Source organism: Schistocerca cancellata, chromosome 12 (assembly GCF_023864275.1).
Source record: "Schistocerca cancellata isolate TAMUIC-IGC-003103 chromosome 12, iqSchCanc2.1, whole genome shotgun sequence".
Lineage (NCBI taxonomy): Eukaryota > Metazoa > Arthropoda > Insecta > Orthoptera > Acrididae > Schistocerca > Schistocerca cancellata.
The window spans coordinates 159,967,356-159,989,526 of record NC_064637.1 but is presented as its reverse complement, the minus strand read 5'-3'; positions in this window follow the sequence as shown (position 1 = coordinate 159,989,526).

Sequence of the window (22,171 nt, the reverse complement as noted above, 5' to 3'; positions counted from 1 at the left end):
GTGAGCAAGATGCATGAGACAGGCGAAATACCCTCAGACTTCAAGATGATGATAATAATTCCAATCCCAAAGAAAGCAGGTGTTGATAGATGTGAAAATTACCGAACTATCAATTAAATAAGTCACGGCTGCAAAATACTGACGCGAATTTTTTACAGACGAATGGAAAAACTAGTAGAAGCCGACCTTGGGGAAGATCAGTTTGGATTGCGTAGAAATATTCGAACACGTGAGGCAATACTGACCCTGCGACTTATCTTAGAAGCTAGATTAAGGAAAGGCAAACCTACGTTTCTAGACTTTTTAGACTTAGAGAAAGCTTTTGACAATGTTGACTGGAATACTCTCTTTCAAATTCTAAAGGTGGCAGGGGTGAAATACAGGGAGCGAAAGGCTATTTACAATTTGTAAGGAAACCAGATGGCAGTTATAAGGGTCGAGGGGCAAGAAAGGAAAGCAGTGGTTGGCAAGGGAGTGAGACAGGGTTGTAGCCTCTCCCCGATGTTATTCAATCTGTATATTGAGCAAGCCGTGAAGGAAACAAAAGAAAAATTCGGAGTAGGTATTAAAATTCATGGAGAAGAAATAAAAACTTTGAGGTTCGCCGATGACATTGTAATTCTGTCAGAGACAGCAAAGAATTTGGAAGAGCAGTTGAACGGAATGGATAGTGTCTTGAAAGGAGGGCATAAGATGAACATCAACAAAAGCAAAACGAGGATAATGGAATGTAGTCGAATTAAGTCGGGTGATGCTGAGGGTATTAGATAAGGAAATGAGAGACTTAAAGTAGTAAAGGAGTTTTGCTATTTGGGGAGCAAAATAACTGATGATGGTCGAAGTAGAGAGGATATAAAATGTAGACTGGCAATGCGAACGAAAGCGTTTCTGAAGAAGAGAAATTTGTTAACATCGAGTATAGATTCAAGTGTCAGGAAGTCGTTTCTGAAAGTATTTGTATGGAGTTTAGCCATGTATGGAAGTGAAACATGGAGGATAAATAGTTTGGACAAGAAGAGAATAGAAGCTTTCGAAATGTGGTGCTACAGAAGGATGCTGAAGATTAGATGGGTAGATCACATAACTAATGAGAAGTTTATGGCACAACATGACTAGAAGAAGGGATCGGTTGGTAGGACATGTTCTGAGACATCAAGGGATCACCAATTTCGTATTGGAGGGCAGCGTGGAGGGTAAAAATCGTAGAGGGAGACCAAGAGATGAATACACCAAGGAGATTGAGAAGGATGTATGTTGCAGTAGGTACTGGGAGATGAAGAAGCTTGCACAGGATAGAGTAGCATGGAGAGCTGCATCAAATCAGTCTCAGGACTGAAAACCACAACAACAACAACAACAACCCGTTTATCATCTGCATTTCTTCTTGGTGTAGCAATTTTAATGGCCAGTAGTGTATGTATCGTATACAAGAAATTATTGCGCATGTTCGTCTGTCAAAACTGGACTGGAAAGCGACCTGAGCTTTCAGTGAGCGGAATGTAACCTACGGAACACTGTGTGCGTGATGTATGAGAGTCAGTTTCACTATCACTTAAGCCCTCAACAGATCGTTACACGAAAAACTTAAAATTAACATTTGAATAAGCTATCAGCTGCGCATTTGAATATGAAGAACTACACGAACAAATGGACTCGAGATAATGAATACCTAAGGTATCTGACTGCGTTTTTGAACAAGAATTTACAAGTGATACAGAATCTGGCTTGTGCAACGGAACTTACTGGGTTAGAGTACATGACACGTTGTGGTGTGTCAGTGTATCTGTTTTGGACCTAAGTTTTGCGCTCATCTCTTTAGATGCTGTAAACCACATGGAAATTCGCGGTAGCAGCGGCTAAAGTTTATTGTTACGAAGAATGAATGTAATAAAATGGCGTTAGTTTGGGTCCTGTTAACTTCTAAATAACTTGTGCGAAGAGATTTTATAAATTAAGTGTATCATCATGACCAATAACAATGGCAATTTCATAAGTATCAATAATGGTTGAATGCCAGATAACAAATTATTTCAATTTTCAAAGTTACATTAACATTATTTTAATAACCACAGCATATTTCTTACTTAGATGTGGAGAATAATTATTATTATTTGGAGGCTAAGGAGGCTTCCTAAGCAAAATATGGGATTATTGCAAACTCGCACTAACAGTCACGATCCTAACGCTGCAATTGCGTCTTAACGCTATGCTCGCAAATTTTACCTTGAATTCCATCTTCAAGCGTAGTTAAGCCATCTAAACCTCTCCTGGCTACACAACGACGTGAGGACAGCGTGACACGTCTTCTGTCTCCCAGCTCTCGACCGACTCTACTACTTCCATTCTCGCAGACAGACCTCGTCTCATAACAATGCTTAGAATCGCGCTCCCATGTTTCGAGCTCAGATTGTCACTATCCATATCTGAGTGCTTACGCAATGCATAGAATAGTGTTAATTTGGATCTATTGTTTTCAATGTAATGGAGAGTTCGGACACACAATGTTAGGACCAAATTTCAGACAGCGTATTTCCACCGTGTTAAGTGTATCAGCATTGGGTTATAAGGGATGTGTCAGTGTCTAGATAGTCTTTGAGGCTCCGCTAACGACTTCTAAGTTAACACACGCGGGGTATTGCATCCCTACTGACTTTGCACTGTATTCCAGTTTGTTTTTTTTTTTTTTCGAGATAACCGCCAGAAGTTGTTGTTAAGAGTCCAGGCAGAGGCCGTTTCGGGTTGGCGGTGTAGATAATCCAGTCCAGTGGTGCCGTCTCGGAATCATCCTGGTATTTACATCGGTACAGGGCTTTTAAATTTTGTGTACAGCGTGGTGAGACGTTGAGCCCCGTCTTGCGGGTCAAAGCGAGGGTCGCGACCCTTTACGGAGACTGATTTTGCACGTGCACTAGTGCTGGGGCGTGATCCGGGTCCGCGAGAAAATCTGCCGCCTCAGTCCGCCGAACAGCACACACTGCGTCCGCCATTGGCCCACAGCTGTCGCTCGTCGCAAACCGCTGCAGAGAGAGAGGGCTGTGGGGTCCCATCGCTGAGGCGGACTTCACCCTATGCCACGCAAGCTCCGAACCAGGGACGGCAGCATTGAGAACGAAAAAGGAACTTCAGTGCTAAGCGCAGAGGAGGGTCCGCATTTGTAATCCAGTGTTTGGGTACACTTAACTCTGCATCAAGCGGTAATTTTCTTAGGAAGACAGTCTTCGAAGTAGCCTACAACAGTATTATAGAGTGCATATGTGTGTGTGTGTGTGTGTGTGTGTGTGTTGTGTGTGTGTGTGTGTGTGTGTGTGTTTCCTCTGAGTGGAATAGTCTTCCCACAAACAGGTAACGTAATTTACTGCCTGACGTTTGCTGCACGGTCGTAGCAGCGCCACAAAGTTGCCTACGCCTGTCAGTGCGGACCGGCTGTTTTGTGTCGACGCGTCCACACTTTCAACACCTGACCTGCTGTCTAGGAGATACTAAGCATTAATGGCTTGTTCTTGGAGGTACTAGCCAACCTCCAAACATACGACTCTTAACAGCTGTAATTATTAGTATGCAAATGACGTAAATCCTGGTGCAGTGTTGTTGAATACGCCGTCCTCGGTCACCAACAGAAATATTTCGTTTACACCAAAGGGTGTTCTGCCTACTTATGCAGTCTTTATTTTGCAAATTCTTGTTGAAATTCTCCGTTCCTTTTTCGTTTATTACCCTTTTCTTATTTTTGTTCATGTTAAGAACTCTGGTACTGAACGTCAGCAGATGCGCATATTGATGTGAGAGGCCATTAGCTACGGAAACTACACCACGACTTCGCAGTCTCGATGCATGAATAAAAATATTGTCAATAGCAGCGTCGCTGGTTTCCGTACCTCTTGTTGCAAACTATACGAGGGAAGCTACGTTACATGAAATGAGAATGGACGCAATTATACACACACCCCCTCCTCAAGCCCACCCCAATGAAAGCATCTACCACAAACGCTGCACTGCATCCCAAAACTAGGTTTCCTTTCACAGCTCCAACACTTAGTGCTAGTGTATGTTTACAAACAGTATTACCGAGCGAGGTGGCGCAGTGGTTAGCACGCTGGTTCAAAATGGTTCAAATGGCTCTGAGCACTGTGGGACTTAACATCTGCGGTCATCAGTCCCCTAGAACTTAGAACTACTTAAACCTAAGTAACCTAAGGACATCACACACATCCATGCCCGAGGCAGGATTCGAACCTGCGACCGTAGCAGTCGCGCGGTTCCGGACTGCGCGCCTAGAACCGCTAGACCACCGCGGCCGGCGGTTAGCACGCTGAATTCGCATTTTGGAGCGCGGCGACGGTTCAAAGCAGCGCTCCGTCAACCCTGATTTAGGTTTTCCGTCATTTCCTTCCCCTCCTCCAAATCAACCAATCAGATTGAAACGCCCACTAAGGCCGATGGGCAGAACAGGTAGATTGTGGAAAGGGCCAAATAAGGTGTCGCTCAGGTTCACTCAAAATTGTAATTTATTGTAATTAAATAACACGTTTAAACCAAAACGGCACATAGCCGAACCTTTAGAACTACCAGTTTCAACAAGGCAATTATTTCGCGGCTGAAGGCCTCCAAACAAGAAATCTTAAAGCAACAAGATAAATCTCAAGTGGTAAAAACATGCAGTTAAAATTTCAAATAAAATAATTAACATATACATACAACGCGACGCTGAGAGCCTCAAGGCAACGGTGAATAGACAAACATAAACAAGATGCAATACAAACGGCTGAAGGACCACAATAAAATTTTCAAGATTTTAAAATTACCATAACCTTTCAAAGACAGAAGGCCGCAATTTTTTTTCTTTTTTTAGAATAAGGATTTTAAGTGGCTGAAGGCCCACAATTGATTTTCCAAAATTCAAAAATATATGAAATTCAGTAAGAGAGAGAATTTTTTAAATCATTGGCTATGATGGATTATAAACAGACAATTAAACACCGGTGAGAAGGACAATAAAGAAAACGGCACTCAGAAGCCTCCAGGGAGGTCGGTCTGCCCTCGTTCACTCAGGTGAGACAGGTGGTGAGCCCAACTACACTTGATCCCTCGGAGCCCAACCAGGGGACAGCCACGGACCGATCGACACAACGACTTGCTTGCCACCAATCGGTACATGAGAACTCAAACACAAAAGGTTACGAACGTGAGACCTTAACTTTTCCCGGCGAATCGAATGTTCAAATACCTTACGGGTTTGCTGCTGGGTGACGTCGTCGAACACCGCCGATATTTCGACAGGAGCACACCCTGCCATTCTGCCAATTTGTGCCTTGAGAATAGGTTACTAACGTAATTATCCACAAATAAATAAGTATTAGCTGTCAAAACTACACACCATGTTGGACAGCGACAACAGGTGAGGAAAGGACGCTGCCTGAAATTACTAACGGCCACAGGGCAGAAAATACCGCTGGTGCACTTGAATTGTAGTCAACCAATATAGTTAATTCTACCACACGGCGGCTAAATTTCAACATTACAAACACTCGGTGCTGTTCACAGGAAAACCTCCGCAACAGCGAACCACCGAAACGAACCACACAACATGAATGTACGTGGGTTGATTACTTGAAACCACTACTCAACTTTGACGCCCTGGGTCGGTGAACCACGAAGCTCGTAGCGATCGGACAGCTCCACACACGCTCCAACACTGTGCAGGGACCGCCAGCAGACCCAGCCGACTGCACCACGCGGAGATAACTTCCCTGGTCCGCAGCAACCGACCGGCTAGCCGCAGAATGCCGACAACGTCTAAAATAGTGGTCAGTGGAAATAACGCCAACTACACACACAACCTGACAAACACTTGCACGAAGACCTGAACTATACCCAACAGTAACTAAGCACGCACGAAGACAAATTGGGAGTCGATGCGCACTCACACCCAGCCGACTCATGAACGATCGGGGAGCCAAACCGCGTCGTCCGGTAGGACGACCGACCGACGATAGAGATGGGGGATCCGCTCTTGAACTAATTCATAGAGCTGAATCTTTCAAAGGAGTGAACAATCAGTGATTCAGAAAAAAAGAACGGTAGCTCCAAACGTTTCCCACGGCAGAGAGAGAGAGAGAGAGAGAGAGAGAGAGAGAGAGACGGAGCATATCAGCAGCGCCTCTGCTGGTCAGAGCACAGTGCACGCCACACAACACAGCCAGCGCCGGCCTCTGCCCTGCTTCTACCTTGGCTGCCTGCATTGTGCAGTGCCCCATTGGATTTTGTGTTTCACATATGCTGTGCCGTCTCTGTGCGTCGTCTGCCGCGTGCAGTGTCGCACTCTGTCGGCGATCGTTTCAGTCGCACGTCCTGCCCTCTGGGCAGCTGATGCGAGCAACAGGACAGAGAGCCACCTAGCGGATAACATAGGAACTACTTGCAACAACCTGCTCGCAAGGGAACGGACGATTTGTCTCGGAGCGGGTGAGTTCACCGCTCCCCCCCACCCTCGGAACTCGCTCACCCCACCGTCTCGACTCTAGCCAGAGCGTTGAGCAAAGCGACTCAGGTGTCACTCTGGTCGCTGCGGTCTCAGCTCACGCAGTAATACAGCTCGCGGCTCGACCTGCTCGACTCAGCGCCTCTGCATCGGAGTTCGTCCCTACTGGATATTGTTCTTCGTAGTAATACCGCTATGTATATTACATTATTATGTTATGTATACATCAATTGTTTTTATTTTATTTTTATTTGTTTAAACTGATTAGATTAGGTTCCTGATGACTCCTCTTACTATAGGATTTTTATTATGGACACTCGAATTTACGCTTTAATTACGAGCGAACCAATAAATGTATCGCAAAATGTGATACACCAATATTTTCCTTGTTTTATTCTGCGTAAGGCTATATGCAGCACTTTCGTTTTACAGTCATATTTATATTTTGCGATTTTAGGCGTCTTCGGAAGGAAATGTTCACTTTAAAAATATATGGCTTGCGATGTATTTGTATGAGGTTAATGAAATTTTAATACATTATAGCCAAATATATTGTTAATGTAAATCTCAAGTTACGAAATTTTCCGATCACCCAAAAAACCACGATAGAATAAATCAGTAATCAAAAACTTTGTCACATCGTGGAAATTTCAATAAACAATACAAAATTCTTACTCATTATCTGTGTTCAAGATCAAAATACAGGTATAGTACTCGAATAAACCAAGTTTAAAGGGCAATGTGCCTTCCATTTATTTTCTACTGTAAATGAGTGGTGAGTCATGAAAAAGAGCTAATTCATTTCAGGGAGTGAACAGTTCTGATCCAATCTCTGAAAAGAACAGTTTTGCCCATCTCTAACCGACGATCCACCAAGACCGAGGCGCGGCTCAAGTGACGCGTGGCGGCAGTGGACGGGCGAGCCGTGTCGACGCAGACCTCACAGCTCCAACCCGACTGCACTAGTGCCGCATTGCAACTCCCCGACTGGGAGGTCCAGACTGCGCTCCAGACACGTTCCAACTGAGTGGCAGACCCGAACTCCCGACCGGAACTGGCTTAAGACAGAGAACGACCGGGAAGTAATAGCAAAATGGTTCAAATGGCTCTGAGCACTATGGAACTTAACATCTAACGTCATCAGTCCCCCAGAACTTAGAACTACTTAAACCTAACTAACCTAAGGACATCACACACATCCATGTCCGAAGCAGGATTCGATCCTGCGACCGTAGCAGTCTCACGGTTCCGGACTGAAGCGCCTAGAACCGCACGGCTACCGCGAAGTAACAGCAGTCGAGCAAAGATACTACGAGGGGGGATATATCGATACACGCTGCTAACTCCGGTGACGGTCAGGCAAAGCCGCAACTCAGTGACAGTAGTAATTTAAATTAACGTAGTGAGGAGGAAGTACATTAAAAACAGGGTGTAAAGTAAATGATGGCGGAAACACGAGCCACGCACGGCTCAACAAGAATCTTACAATTGCTCTTCGAAACGAGAAAGACTATCGATTACATATGAGGGCAAAGAATCTAAATAATTATACCTCTAGCAAAGACAGTATTAAATTTACTGTTAAATATTCTCCCCATGCACGCGAAACAATGTTGTAAGCAATACCAAACTCTTGGGTTTGATTCGTCACTCTTCTTCCAATTCCCCAATGATTCTTCGCTGTGTGAAGTTATCCAAATGTTTTTCAGCCATGTTGCAATGAACACAACAACAGTGCACAGTAAATACTCGCTAATTGACGCACACTCTGACTTTTAACGTCCCTGCAGCTGTCTCATGTTGCGAAACCAGCACCATTTGGCGCTACAGTCACGCGGGGAAAAGAAATTAGTACTCCTGGAAAGACGACATCGACTCTGATCCGATGACGCCGTATACAACCAATTGCATGGAAATGGAAGTAAGCGTTTGGCGTCATTGGCTAGGAGGCCCCTTATGGGGCAAGACCGGCCGCCTTGGTGCAGGTCTTATTACATTTCACGCCACTGAGCGACCTGCGCTCCGGGTGGGGATGAAATGGTGATGAAGACAACACAACACGCAGTCCCTGAGCGGCGAAACTCTCCGACCCAGCCGGGAATCGAACCCGGGCCCGTTAGGACGGCAGTCCGTCACGCTGACCATCTGTCTACCGGGGCGGACACTACCTATTGTATAGTAAATGTACTGATAATGATTTCAAGGTCGTCCACTAACAGATAGCGTAGTGGCACAGATACTGTAGCGCCATCTACCTTTTAAATAGGGAAGGTCCACAGCCACAAGACTGAGTGTGGTGCAGACGTGTGAAGCAAGCAGGCAACCACGCCACGCGGGCACACTCGTGCTTCCTACAGGCAACTGTGGAAGGATTCAAATGGTGGCCTTCCGAGTGGCGGGATGACCCTTTCGAGATCTTTTACAAAAGTTGCTGCGTCAGTTGTGCTACGATGCCGGTATCAACGGTCACGAGAAGGTTCTCGTACCGGTAGACGAGATTCTGGACGTCCATGCAGAACAGGTGGCCACCAGGATCGTCACGCTGCAAGTGCAGCAGTGGCAGATCGTACAGCTACCACAGCACGTACAAGAGGTCTTGTGAGCCCACACTTGTCAATACGAACCCATTATTAGCAGTGGGGACTACGGGCACGCGCTCTTCTAGTCCGTCTTCCTCTCCCGCCACAGCATCGACGTGCACAGCTAGACTGGTGCCGTCAGAGGATCACTTGGATGATGGAGTGACATACCGTGGTCTTCAGCGACGAATTTCGATTCTGACTGCCCACAAGTAATTATTTGAACATACAACGTAGAGCTGACGAGCGCTGCCACGTAGAGTCCATTCGTCCGAGACACACACCGGCCCCACACCAACCCTTGTGGTCTGGAGTGCGATAAGTCAGAACTGTCGAGGGGGGGCACTAACTAGCGTTCCGTACGTGCAGAGTGTTGTTAGACACGGTTTTTAGCTCGTCTTGCAGAGGAAGGTGATGCGTTGCTCCAACAGGATAACGCTCGCCCACAAACTGCTCGTGAAACACAACGTGCTCTTCAAGGCTTGCAGCAACTTCCCTGGTCAGCACGGTCTCCAAACTTGTGTCCAGTCGAGCACGGGTGGGATCTGATGGGATGAGAAATGACTCGTGCGACTTGCCACCTGGTAACTCTTACAGAAATACACCAGTCGGACCAGGCGTGGATACGCCATCTGTGCGACCGACTGGATCCTGGAGTCAACGCCTGCACTGCCGCCCGTGGACGCTATACCACTTGGTAAAATGGGTGCTTTAGCATGGGTTGCTCAGAAGAGCGTGTACTGTTGATCTGTAAATGTAATCATTTCATGTACTCCATATGCATTGTTGCGACAATAAATCCTAAGTGTTTCTTTAAAGTCAGTACCGCCATTCGACTGTTGTTTATTTGCAGTGTTACATTTACACTTACACGATCATGATTTCGGCTTCAAAGTGCCACTATCAAGTGTTTTTATACAGTGCCCAAGATGGCATACTCTCGTATTTAAAATACGCTATTAGACACATTGTCTAAGGGTCGATATTTCTGGTAAAGCCTACTGGTTTGTTTCACCACTGAGTATACAATCTTGACTGATTCAGTCAAGACTGACTGATTTAGTCAAGATGGTATACTCAGTGGTGAAACAAAGCAGTAGGCTTTACCAGAAATATCGAATATACAGGGTGTTACGAAAAGGTACGGCCAAACTTTCAGGAAACATTCCTCACACACAAATAAAGAAAAGATGTTATGCGGACATGTGTCCGGAAACGCTTAATTTCCATGTTAGAGCTCATTTTAGTTTCGTCAGTGTGTACTGTACTTCCTCGATTCACCGCCATGATTTCATACGGGATACTCTACATGTGCTGCTAGAACATGAGCCTTTACAAGTACGACACAACATGTGGTTCATGCACGATGGAGCTCCTGCACATTTCAGTCGAAGTGTTCGTACGCTTCTCAACAACAGATTCGGTGACCGATGGAATTGGTAGAGGCGGACCAATTCCGTGGCCTCCACGCTCTCCTGACCTCAACCCTCTTGACTTTCATTTATGGGGGCATTTGAAAGCTCTTGTCTACGCAACCCCGGTACCAAATGTAGAGACTCTTCGTGCTCGTATTGTAGACGGTTGTGATACAATACGCCATTCTCCAGGGCTGCATCAGGGATTCCATGCGACGGAGGGTGGATGCATGTATCCTCGCTAACGGAGGACATTTTGAACATTTCCTGTAACAAAGTGTTCGAAGTCACGCTGGTACGTTCTGTTGCTGTGTGTTTCCATTCCATGATTAATGTGATTTGGAGACAAGTAATAAAATGAGCTCTAACATGGAAAGTAAGCGTTTTCGGACACATGTCCACATAACATATTTTCTTTCTTTGTGTGTGAGGAATGTTTCCTGAAAGTTTGGCCGTACCTTATTGTAACACCCTGTATTGACTGAATTAGTCATTGACTGATTTTGTTTCACCACTCAGTGGTGAAAGAAAGCAGTAGGCTTTACCAGAAATATCGAATATATTGACTGATTTAGTAAAGATGGTATACTCAGTGGTGAAACAAAGCAGTACGCTTTACCAGAAATATCGACCCTCAGACAATGTGTCTAATAGCGTATTTTAAATACGAGAGTATGCCATCTTGGGCACTGTATAAAAACACTTGATAGTGGCACTTTGAAGCCGAAATCATGATCGTGTAAGTGTAAATGTAACACTGCAAATAAACAACAGTCGAATGGCGGTACTGACTTTAAAGAAATATATAATGACTGTGGCCCCGCATTACGAAGAAATTATTAAATCCTAAGTGAATTGGAAACCTCCTGAGAGGGTGTACTAGTTTTTTTTCCGGGTGTTTGTCATGTTACTTTGCATATCTCGTTCTTACGTTTTGCAGAACTGTGTAGTATCTTCAGGACATCCTGCTTTCTGATGCGCGCGTTCAGACGTGCAGTAAGCAGACCCTGCGGACACGGAACTTTCGAGAGACGTAGTGACGGCCGACGAAGCTGTGGGGGGGGGGGGGGAGGGGGGCAGGTGGGAGGTGATATCAACTCAGCGAGAGGTAGTGCTGCGTGCCGGACATTGCGGGATGTCGGACAGTCGCCACGTGACTATGTTGCGGTTAGCCGCCATATTGATCCAATTCCGCTCGCGGCATCGTCCCCCTGGGGACCCCTGGCACCTGAGCAGCGGCCGAGGGCCCTTCCGCCACTCCATTCCGTCGCAGGGCCTCTGCCAATCCAGAGGACTCTTCGGTATTGGCCCCTTACCTAGCTTGCGCCTGTCGCCAATCTCTCGCCGATCGCAAAGTCCCAAGCGACAGGAAAGGAGCACGTGACTCGTGTATATAAGAAGGGCAAAAGAACGGACGCGCAAAGTTGCAGACCAGTATCCTTAAAATCGGTTTCCCGCGTAATTCTTGAGTATATTCTGTTTTCGAATACACTACATTGTCTTGAAAGAGGGAAGTTTCCATCCACAAAGTACAATGGATCTAGAAAGCATTGCTCCCGCCCAAACTCTGCTTGCCCTTTCCCCATACAGTATTCTGCGAACCACGGATAGAGGGCAACAGGCAGACTCGATATTCCTACATTTCTGAAAAGCGTTTGACTCGGTGCCACACTGCAGACTGTTAACGGAGGTACTAACACGCAGAGCTGGTACCCACACACGTGAATGACACGAAGACTGCTCAAGTATATCTTCTTTATATCTACTGTCTCCGTCCATATCCTCCTTTTTCCCCCTCCTCTCTCTCTCTTTCTCCCCATCGCCGCATCTGTCCATCTCCCTTCTCTTTCTGATCTTCAGCCTTGTTTATTATTATTGTAAACAAAACCTCGATTGGCAACTGAACTCTCTGAAAGTGACTTTCGCATGATTGAGATACCATAGTAGAATTCTAAACATAAGTCGATAAGCCGTAAAAATAATTTTCCCCGTAAAACTGAGTCTAGGGAAAAGCACAGAACAGCACATTGTTGTACGAACATTTATTTTCTTTGAAATTATATTCAAGAAGAAAGAATACATGTGTAAGAAAAAAATTGTGTATTTTGAATGCATGTTATGTTTAAATTGACAGCGAGAAAGAAAACGAAACCGCACATTTTCACATGACAGCGTTTCCTTTCTCGCAGTCGGTTTTAACATAAAATATGTACATCATTGTTAAACATATGACCGACTGAATTTTAGTAATGGTGTAATAATTTGATGTGACACGGCGAATATTTTCTAGGAATTTTTCCTGACAATGTTTTCCATTTATACATTACATACAGTTAAAAATATACAGGTAGTGTATGCTCTAATGTTTGTTGGAGTATTGTGCAAAATTTGAAATAAAATGTTTGAGAACTTTTCAAAATTTATGATAAAGTTTCCCTTTTATGTACTACATATATATTTATTTACCATATATATTTAAAAATATGTAGCTATGCTCTTCCAAACATTTATTAGAGTTTCGTTTAAAAACAGGAAATAAATCGGTGACGAACTTTCCGAGATTGTTGGTAACAATGTTAAACAACTACTTGTCATTAAACAGATATAGATTATTCCCATGTCTAGATGGAGTGACGTCCATAAATCTTCTTAAAAGTAAGTTCTTTTGTATACTATGTTGTTAACATAGATCACTTTCCATATAAATTTCGTGTTCTTTCTTGACAGTCGTATAGTGCCAGATTGTCCCACTGAAGGTTTGTGTTTACAAATTAATTACGTCTCAGGTAGCCAGAGATATTTTTTTTTCACCAGAGATTTCGTGCGTTACGTAGATGTAACATCTCAATGTTGTATATTTTTTGTTTACAGTGTTGTGTTCATCCCTTACATTTTTCTGTTGTCAGTAAAGGTTTCCCGCATAATTTTTATATCTGAGGTTTGTCTTTCCGTTTAGGATGTCATTCGGATATCTGTTCGTCTGTACAGGAATTTCTAGTTCTTCCAAAACGTTCATGGGTTGACCTAACATCACACAAAATAAACAAATTTTTAAGTAATATGAAAATATTATTTCGCGCCACCGATAACTTTCAAAGAATGTTGACATCAGGAAAAAGCGAAGTCCCTACCGTTTCTGATCCAGATGTACAGATAGATTTCTGCGTCAGTCACTGGGGGTTTCGATGCTTCACGACATCATTAACCACTCAAAATTAGAAATAATAAAGAGTTAATAATGGCTACTACGTACGCAGTAGATGGTGTGAACTTTCGACACGCGTAGTGGCAAAATAAACAATTGACTGACGCAGAGTGTGTTTTATTTGTATTGATCAACAGTCGCAGCCCTCATCGTGCCGTTGCTTTTGGACAAAATATTCACTAATCCAGATGCATAAAAAAATTCCTGCGACGACGACAACGTTTTTACATCGGACAAACAGGACCAAGTTTTAGTAAAAGATTAAGAGCACACAAGAGACTGCGAAAGCAGCCAGTCGTGTTATTACTTACACTTAAAAAATAAAAACCATAGAGCGAACACGAAAACGCCTTGAAAATTCTACATGCGATACCAAGAGGTGAAACCATGAACAGTTTGAAAGAACTAAAAATTTATGCTCAGGCAAACAAATATCCGGATGACATCGTAAACGAACATAAAAATTATCTTGAAAACTTTATTGACATAATATAATATAAAATGAATGAACACAACACAATAAACAAAAAACAATAGACAACATTAAGATCGCACATGTACATAATCCAATAATTATGGATGCCTCAGAAGGCAGCAACATATTGCCTTTATGTGGGTGAAAACCCATTGTGGAATCCCAGGCAATGTAAAAAGCTGATGAGTTGGCAAAGCAGTTTAAGAGCAATCTTCATCTGCATCTACATCCATACTCCGCAAGCCACCTAACGGTGTGTGGCGGAGGGTACCTTGAGTACCTCTATCGGTTCTCCCTTCTATTCCAGTCTCGCATTGTTCGTGGAAAGAAGGATTGTCGGTATGCCTCTGTGTGGGCTCTAATCTCTCTGATTTTATCCTCGTGATCTCTTCGCGAGATATACGTAGGAGGGAGCAATATACTGCTTGACTCTTCGGTGAAGGTATGTTCTCGAAACTTTGACAAAAGCCCGTACCGAGCTACTGAACGTCTCTCCTAGTACAATTTTCCATTGATACAACCTCTCGATACACCACAGCATCATCTGCAAAAAGCCTCAGTGAACTTCCGATGTCATCCACCAGGTCATTTATGTATATTGTGAATAGCAACGGTCCTATGACACTCCCCTGCGGCACACCTGAAATCACTCTTACTTCGGAAGACTTCTCTCCATTGAGAATAACATGCTGCGTCCTGTTATCTAGGAACTCCTCAATCCAATCACACAATTGGTCTGATAGTCCATATGCTCTTACTTTGTTCATTAAACGACTGTGGGGAACTGTATCGAACGCCTTGCTGAAGTCAAGAAACACGGCATCTACCTGTGAACCCGTGTCTATGGCCCTCTGAGTCTCGTGGACGAATAGCGCGAGCTGGGTTTCACATGACCGTCTTTTTCGAAACCCATGCTGATTCCTACAGAGTAGATTTCTAGTCTCCAGAAACGTCATTATACTCGAACACAATACGTGTTCCAAAAACACCAATAGGCGCTGCAGTCATGGACTGTGCGGCTGGTCCCGGCAGAGGTTAGAGTCCTGCCTCGGGCATGGGTGTGTGTGTGTGTGTGTGTGTGTGTGTGTGTGTGTGTGTGTGTGTGTGTGTGTGTCCTCAGGGTAATTCAGGTTAAATGGTGTGTAAGCTCAGGGACTGATGACCTTAGCAGTTCAGTCCCATAAGATTTCACACACATTTTTTGAACACCAATAGGTATAAAGTTTCCTCATATGGTACATGGACAACTTACTTGGAAAAGGGCATGCGAATGCTGGTAGGAAGAATGGACGTAGAGCTGACGACATAAAGGAGGCGACTACGCTCAAATACAACCATGAATTGCGAAACGACCTTCATTTGAGTACTTTTATGGACCCCGACAAGCGACATCCACTACGTGACATCAAAAAACGACACAGATATCCGGCAGAACACCCGACAACCCAAGATGCCAACATCCGCCTTAGCTAGGACAAAGCTCAATCATAGGATATTTCCAGAGCGTTTACACTGGCTGCGTATAAACCAAACACCAACCTGTGATGGTGATACTACTCAGGGACATACGAAACAAATAGAGGGGGTATCAAAAAGAACTGTCCGTTCTTTTTTAAAAAAAAAGATCATGACTATTCTGTTATTTGAGATATGTGCGTCAACAAGGTACTGTTGGAAAGGGCAGACTAAAGAGTTTTATACGGTTCCCGCAAGGTAGCAGCAGTGTGCGCCCACTTTCAGTAAAAATAGTGTTGGGAAAAGGAGAAAGGCTGGCGGCTGTGACCGAGCGGTTCTAGGCGCTTCAGGCCGGGACCGCGCTGCTGCTACGGTCGCAGGTTCGAATCCTGCCTCGGGCATGGATGTGTGTGATGTCCTTAAGTTAGTTAGGTTTAAGTAGTCAGTAATAACTAGTCAGCGTGACTTTCGTACTAGGTACGGTGTGGGTCCTCCTACAGCACAGAGCATTAGACGATGGCGTGAACAATGCCGAGAAACAGGTTTTTTGTGTAAGGGCAGATCGCTGGGCCGTCCCCGAGTGTCTGACAAAGACGTCGAACGCACCCGCCACAGTTTCACGAGGAGTGCGCCGTGCAGCTCGACAGCTCAACATGCCCTCGATGTCCGTCTGGCGTGTGTTGCGTCGACGTTCACACATTAAACCGTACAAAATTCAGCTACCGCAAGTTCTTCGTGAAGGTGACGAACTACAATGTGTGGAGTCCTGCAATTTCGTTCTTGGCCAGATGGACGATGACCGTTTTCTTCCACGCTTAGTGTTTAGTGACGAGGCAACATTCCATTTAAATGGAAAGGTTGTAACGTTGTTGCTTTAATTTGCTATGTAAGCTAAACTGATAGACAATAAAAGCGGGTTAAAAGCTGTGAGCTGTCTGGGGAAGTTAATCTTGCATTAATGAGCAACTGTTTCACCAGGTATCCAGTTTAGCTTACCAAATTCCCAACCAGACTAACATGAATTATAATCTTTTAATAGGCATACGATAACCGGTGATATATATATAAAAAAGAGAATTTAAATAAAAAGAAATTAATCAGTTTATATTTGGAAATTTATTTTAACATTGATCATTAAAATTTCAGTATATTAAACGTGAGTCATAACTAAGCTGGTGTCTTATTTAGGACTGTGAAAATGTGGGTTTGTAATCTTACGGAACACATCAAATATGGAGCCAAGATTGGGAGACTGCATACAACACTGCATTCATAAAATAACACATGAAGAACGTTGAAACATATGCAAGAGGAAATTAACCACAACCAACCGATTCAATTTTCACCCAAAGAAATTACGTTCGTAGCACAATCCTGTCCGTCAGGTAATTACCACACACTGGTATACTAAATTCATACTAACTCTCTGTGAAATCTTCCCAAAAAGAATAGCTGAGGGCTACTTTGATGCTTACACCACATGCTTCACGTGGTCAACTTGGTTTACACAGAGAGTGTAACTCCACAATAATTTTGATAATTAAAATAAATTAGATGGAAAAGCAATTGACAAAAGAAAAACCTTGAACTGGTTACTAACGTCTTACTATTAACCTGATGGGTCAAACAATTATATAAGCACGTGGTAGTGGTCTCACAAAGTACACCCCACGTGGGTTGAACGTAAAGAAAAGTTGCTGTATTGAAAATATTGTTAAGATGAGATGTTATAATCTCATGCACACTCGCATTTAAGATTGATGATTTTAGTTAGAGTTACTGATCAACACGTGGTTCCACTTTACTCACAAAAGTAGTAACAAAGCAACTACCGGAAGATATTCTGAACTTCACACGCGAATTACACTGCGTTGCAATTTAAGATAACATTAGATATTTTAGAGCTAAACCTGAAATAAAGGTGATTAAATTTTCAGTTAGGCTGAACTTAAGAAATCCATTGTCCTATGGACTTAGCAGACACGCGCTTAGCCGGAGATCTTACCACTTCCGACGCTCGCCACGGACAGACTGACCTGGTCCCTTTCTGAGGGTGGCTCACAAATACAAACGGAAGTGGCCAGAGGGGCAGCTTCCTATACCAACATGACAAGAGACGGACAGGACCATACTAAGGATAGAAACCTCTTTGCTTTTAGAAAGCGTAGCTACCTGTTCCGACGTTGGTCCTACTGTTCTCTAGAAAGCAGGCTTGTCTGCTACCCTCAAGCATGCAACTAGAAATACATTTGCTCATTCATCCTTTCACACAGAAGGGAAGGAGGATGACAGTATCTTATCATATACAGTATATAAAAGAAAGCGGATGTCGGTTCCGTATGAGACTGTGTGACATGAATTACATATAAACAGTGTTTTAAAGTGTAGTAGTGTGACAGATCGTTCTTGTTTGTGTGTAAAAGTACCACGTTCCACTACTCAGTCTGCTCCCAGATAGTCAGAAACGCCACAGTAAATTTAGAAGAGGAATTTATGCCGTAAATGACAACAGATTTAAGAAATTAACATGAAAGGAATCCAACAGAGACCTTTCAAGGTGAACCTACATAGTGTGAGAATATGGGGTACGAAAACAACCACATAAAGTTTTTTGTGCAGATTCGCGGGAAAAGATGTACGGGGGCGAGAGCAGTGTTACAAGAGGCACTTATCTCGATATGCTTGAGAACTTTCTTTTCCCACAGTTGGAGACTGATTCGAACGACTTCATTTACTAACAGGATGGGGCACCGCCACACCGGCGTCTGGAAGTGCGGGAATTTTTAAATCAAAGGCTTACTGAAAGATGGATCGGTCGCACTGGAGCAAATGATTCAGCCTTACATTACTGGCCTCCAAGGTCACCGGACCTGACTGTACGTTATGGTTTCTTATGGGGGTTCATGAGAGACTCTATGTGCCTCCGTTTCCGACAACGGTGAACGAACTGGGACATCGCATAGCAGCTGCTGTGGAAGCTGTAACTCTGGACAGTGTGGGAACAATTTTAATACAGCAGTGACATACGCCGTGCATCTCAAGAGGGACATATTGAACACGTAGTAAAAGGTATAAAAAGAAACTTTGAGTTCCCAGTTCATCAAAAAACAAAATTCATTGTACATATTAACTAGTTTCAAAAATATAGAAGTGCCAAATCTGATGAATCTCTTTGATATACCCTGTTTTATTTCAATGGAAAAATGTAGCGAGACGAGGAACAAGTTTTTAGCATCTGTTATCAAGAATAAAATGCTCAACCATTGTCAATTAAGTCTTTGCTATACGAACCCAACATTAAAACCTACATTTATGGAATTTGTTAGTAATGGACAGATAAATATATAAAGTTTGATAGTAAACTGTGACAGGAAAAGCGATGCTACGCAAAAGAAGTGGAAACTGAGTGAACAAAGGTATCACTGTTACGAAGTATTAAGTCTTAACAAGATTTAGGACGTCACTTCGTCTAGAAGTGAGTGTAATCTACATCCATATACTGCCACGTAAAGACAAGTTGTAGTCTAACGTTGTTACCAAGAATATCGAAAAGTTCGTGACCGACTTACATCAAATTTTTATATGATACTCTAGTTAACGTTTGGATGGACATTCTTTTAATACACATTGTACACAAATATGCATGTAATATGTAAAAGTATTGGAAGTGAAACATGGACGATAAATAGTTTAGACAAGAAGAGAATAGAAGCTTTCGAAATGTGGTGCTACAGAAGGAAAGCTGAAGATTGGATGGGTAGATCACATAACTAATGAGGAGGTATTGAATAGAAGAGGAGCTTGTGGCACAACTTGACTAGAAGAAGGGATCGGTTGTTAGGACATGTTCTGAGGCATCAAGGGATCACCAATTTAGTACTGGAGGGCAGCGTGGAGGGTAAAAATCGTAGAGGGAGACCAAGAGATGAATACACTAAGCAGATTCAGAAGGATGTAGGCTGCAGCAGGTACTGGGAGATGAAGAAGCTTGCACAGGATAGAGTGGCATGGAGAGCTGCATCAAACCAGTCTCAGGACTGAAGACCACAACAACAACAATATGTAAAACGGGAAACGTAAAAACTCCACTGTAAAAATCATTCGTAACTGTATATTTAATATTCAAACCCATTCAACTCTACGTGGTCGATGGTGGATAGACAGAATACTTCAGATTTTATTCAGGTTCACCAGTACGGTATTAGAACTAACTGAGACACGTCTACAACCGGAGTGAAAAATAAGGTATACAAACACCTTAGTTAAAAAGACATTTGGTAGGTTACTGCCCAAGAAACGTGATGAATCCTCAAAAAAAGTTCAGGCATCTTAAGAAACTATATACAGTAGAATACAATTACGGTTCATTGCTGCAGATCTTCGTCTACGATAGTAGCAGCCAGAATGCCCTCTTCAGTTTCCGTTGTTTGTATTGTAAAGTTTAGTCTCCTTAATGTCTCTCCTTATTTCAGTTTTAGATTAATTTTGCGGTCATTAGACTGAAGTGCGGGAGCTTTACGTAGAGAACACGCTTCGTTACTAAAGTGACCTAACCCTGTGCTTAATAGAAAATCGTATCTCTTAAACTTTTCAAATATTAAAGTTATTCGGTTAAAGAATGGAAAATTTCACTTTGAAATCATAACAGTAAAAGTCAAACTACTTTCTTTTACTGTCCCTTTAACTGTGTACACTCATCCAGTCTCTTTCAACAATTGTGTTTGTTTCACATTCACACTGAAGTAACCAGTGGTACGTTGCTTTAATGAGATTTTCATTGGTCACGGAAGCTTTTCATTTCAGTTCTGCTGTCAGTATGCTTCGTCACCATTACTGATTCTCAAACACAACACTGTTTCAACCGAAATATTCCCGTCGCGCTTTTCCATGAAATAACTGAAGCTCACAAACATTTTTTTAAAGATGCGACATATCATCTTAAATTCATAATTACCTAATTATTTCTCTATGCATAGGTCGACAGCCTCAGTGTACCACCTAAATGACAATCATTTTAACTACTGTAGGGTGACAGTTTCATTCCTTTAATGCGCCATGCATGTAACATACATTACTGGCCACTTTCGGTCTCAGGCCATTATCAAATGTCTGCAATATAATAACTCAAAATACAGTAAATAGGTAAGACATGTTATCCACTAACATTACGCTTGCGTATTACAATTATTGTTTGAATTTCTTACATGAAATTAGTGATGTGTGCGTCACATTTAAAAATTTTGTTTCGTGTTATGTGCTTGGAGTCACGTCCCCACATACGTACACATGTCAAATGTGACTGATATGGCCCCGCACATATCAACCATCTCAGAACGATTACTTTCACAACACGTCACGTAGCCAAGAAGCTTACAAACAGGTAGCTTGAAAGTCGCCTCACAGTCGTTCAGGAGCATACCGTGTATTTTTACGCACCTGTCATACACGTAACTGTTACAAATCGCAGGAAAAATCCACCGAAGAAACAGCTGCTAAGACCTGTCATTTTGAAGAGATAATGTTGTCGCCAGTGGGATCTGTGATTGATCAGACTCGCGTATGTGTCCGTTAATCCTTATTGAACTTCTTACAATGAGGGACTTTGACAATGTTTACACAGAGGTGACAAAAGTCAACTCCTAATACCGTGTCGGATCTCATTTTGCCCAGGGAAGTACAGAAACGCGATGTGGCATACATGAATTCCACAAGCCGTTAGATGTCGAATGCGGACATATTGAACCATGCTGCCTTTATACTCCTACATAACAGCGAAAATGTTGCCGTTGCAGGAATTAGTGGACGAAATAACCTCTCATTTATGTCCTACAAGTGTTTGATGGGATTCATACCGTGCCGGCCGAAGTGGCCGAGCGGTTCTAGGTGCTACAGTCTGCAACCGCGCGACCGCTACGGTCGCAGGTTCGAATCCTGCCTCGGGCATGGATGTCTGTGATGATCTTAGGTTAGTTACGTTTAAGTAGTTCTAAGTTCTAGGGGACTGATGACCTCAGATGTTAAGTGCCATAGTGTTCAGAGCCATTAGAACCATTTTTGAATGTGCGGGAGGTAGTAAGCTACCTGTTCGTAAGATTTTTGCCTACGTGAATGTTGTTGTTCTAAGCTGGTTGGTATGTGCAGGACCATATCTGTAACACTCGACATTGAAATGTGTGGGAACCCGTCTGAACCACGTAACACGAAACAAAACAATTGTGTTATGTAGGAGTAATATTATCCACTAATATGTCTCACCGGTTTTTGTACTTTTGGGTATTATATTGCAAACATTTGATACAGGTCTGAGACCGAAAGTGGCCAGTAATGTATTTTATATGCATGGTGCGTTAAAGGAATAAAATTGACAGCCTACAGTGGTAAATATAGTTCCGCCATTTATCTTAATTACCTTTCCGCCAAGTTAATCCCACTTTCTGGCGCCTCACAAACACGATTCGTCTCCATTGCTCCGCAACTTCCGGGCAATTGTTGTACAAAGAAGTACTGCAAAGATAGCGTTTAAAGCGAAAAGGTCTACACCGTTGTCCAAGATATTAACTGATA